We start from the raw sequence: 2467 nt of genomic DNA on the forward strand, positions 1-2467 counted from the left end.
TATATATATATATATATGTGTGCGTCTATTATTCTATGGGCATATGAACGTCTATATTTTTATGGGCATATATATATGCATGTATATATATATCTAAGTGTATGTATAAGTATGTGTGTGTTTGTATCAAGGTATATATAAGCGTGTGCATATATTTATATGTATGTGTTTATATGTATGAGTGCGTAGTTTGCAGAGATAATTCCCATTTGGGAGACTGCTAGAAATATTGATCTATAGGAGAGAAGAGCAGAGGTGACATATATCAAACGTTAGCAATTTAATGTATTCTCTGATGTTCATTGGGAAAATTTGTAGCCGAAACTGTGTCACGCCTCTTCTGCGTGGCATAAACACGAATTTTACAATTGTATGGATAACACATTAGTAATAACTATTATAAGATTGACTAGGTGTTGTCAAAGGAAGTAACCAACGTTAGATTATCAACATCATTAAAACTCGACCAACAGTCGTTTTACACGTTATGAATTACTGAAAATGGTAAATTCTATAGGCTGTCTCTCATGGCTTTAAGAGCTTGAAAAGGAAGATAAAATTTTCGTTGGAAATGTAGAATTTGTTTGAAATGATGCGGAGATGTGACGTATCCTGTCTGATAGAAGTGTTCCATTCTGCTTTCATTGGCTAGAACAAAAACTAAAATATAGAACACAGCCAGACTAAAAATTTGCGTAATTCTAATTTTGTGGTTTCTGTTGATTAAATGCTTCAACTGAAAGTAATAAAAATGCAGTATACCATTTTTATTAACTGACAAAGTTCGTTCGAATATTCGCATGTTCGTAGATTTAGTCTCCATCTACAGTAACTCATCTTCCTGTTCTTCTACACTGCAGACAAATAATTGGCTCCAAGCAGCAGCAATGTATCCTCGTAAAGTTCTTAACAAAGGAGTGTTGAAGTCTGTGCGACACACACTGATCGCTGAAGAATAAATGGAAATGATACTCCAGACATATGCAATGTGCACATATACATGAAATTTAAAGATTAAAGAAAGGAAAATAGCATTAAGTTAAAACCTCATTACAAGAGACAAACAACAGCGCCTACTGACACGAACTGTCAGGGCCTAGACGAATTGATTCGGGTCGAGAAACCTGTAATAGTGCTGACCGTCACTCATGACCGAATATGGTCTTGTATAAGGGATTTGTTTTTTTAAATTTTTTTTATTAATTGATCTCGGCTTTCATCCTTTCGGGGTTGATTAAATAAGTACCAGTTATGCACTGGAGTCAATGTAATCAACTTAATCCCTTCTCCGAAATTTGAGGCCTTATCCTTCCAGCAGAATGAATTATTCTTAGACAAGAATAACATTGACAATGACTGTTTCTTGCCAGTTAAGCTATCGTCAGTCTGCGATGCATTGAAATTAAACTTGTGTTTATATAGTCTCGTTTTTTCAGTTAAAATCTTCTTTGCGTATGTGTGTTTCAGCGGATTGGTAATTAGGTTGTGTTAGATACTTGTTTTGGGGAAGATTTTATTGATTAAATTTGAGATTATGTAATTGTTTAAAATTTATTCATGCATGTAGAACTTTACAAGCTTGAATAGCTTCTAAAGAGTGAGATAAACCCAAATGTTAACATTAAAAATTTCTCCAGCGTACCTCTCTATCACAACGCACCTCACAATCTAATTACCACTCCATTGAAGCCTACAAACGTAAGGAAGATTTTAACTTATCATGATTAACTAAAAGGCATCGCAGTCCGATGATGGTTTAGTTACTAGAAACTTCGAAGTCACTCCCAATAAACTTCTTGTATAATAACGATAATGCAGTCCAGGAGATTAATGGATAATCGTTTTTATTAGAACAGAGAGAGAAGACGAACTTCTTTCAGTTTCCATCTACCGGAAACTACTTCCATGACATTGGTTATCCCACGCTTGAGAAGAAAATACTTCCTCAAGGTGCCGCTCAGTGGCACTGAGCCCAACTCCACATTATTGGAAAGTAAACTGCTTCAGCACAAAACCGTGAATTTGCCAGTAAAAATAAAAATAAACCATGCATTCGCCTGTTTAGTTAAATGTACGAATCGATTATTTTCTTTAAAACAAAAACAGCGAATAATTTGGAAGGTTATTTGGCTGCTATTGGAGAAAGTTGAATGAGTATACATCTGTTTCAGACCTATATCACTGGAATGGTAGCGAATTAATCGGTAACCATTTTAGAAAAGAAAAAAGTTTCTAAATGAAAAAAAAAAGAGAAAATTAGATTCAGTGGATTTGTTTAAAAGTTCAATAATTGTAAAGCCACATCTGCAATGGAGATCAATCGATACGTTGTTAGAATATTTAATATTATAACACCTAAATGAATTATCAGTATGAAGAAGATAATTATTTTTTGGTCTTCTTTAGCTTATACAAATTTATGGAATATGTATGGAAAAAAAAAGTTTGCAAATGTATAAATATGTTA

The sequence above is a fragment of the Octopus bimaculoides genome, chromosome 20 (genome assembly GCF_001194135.2).
Source record: "Octopus bimaculoides isolate UCB-OBI-ISO-001 chromosome 20, ASM119413v2, whole genome shotgun sequence".
Classification (NCBI taxonomy): Eukaryota; Metazoa; Mollusca; class Cephalopoda; order Octopoda; family Octopodidae; genus Octopus; species Octopus bimaculoides.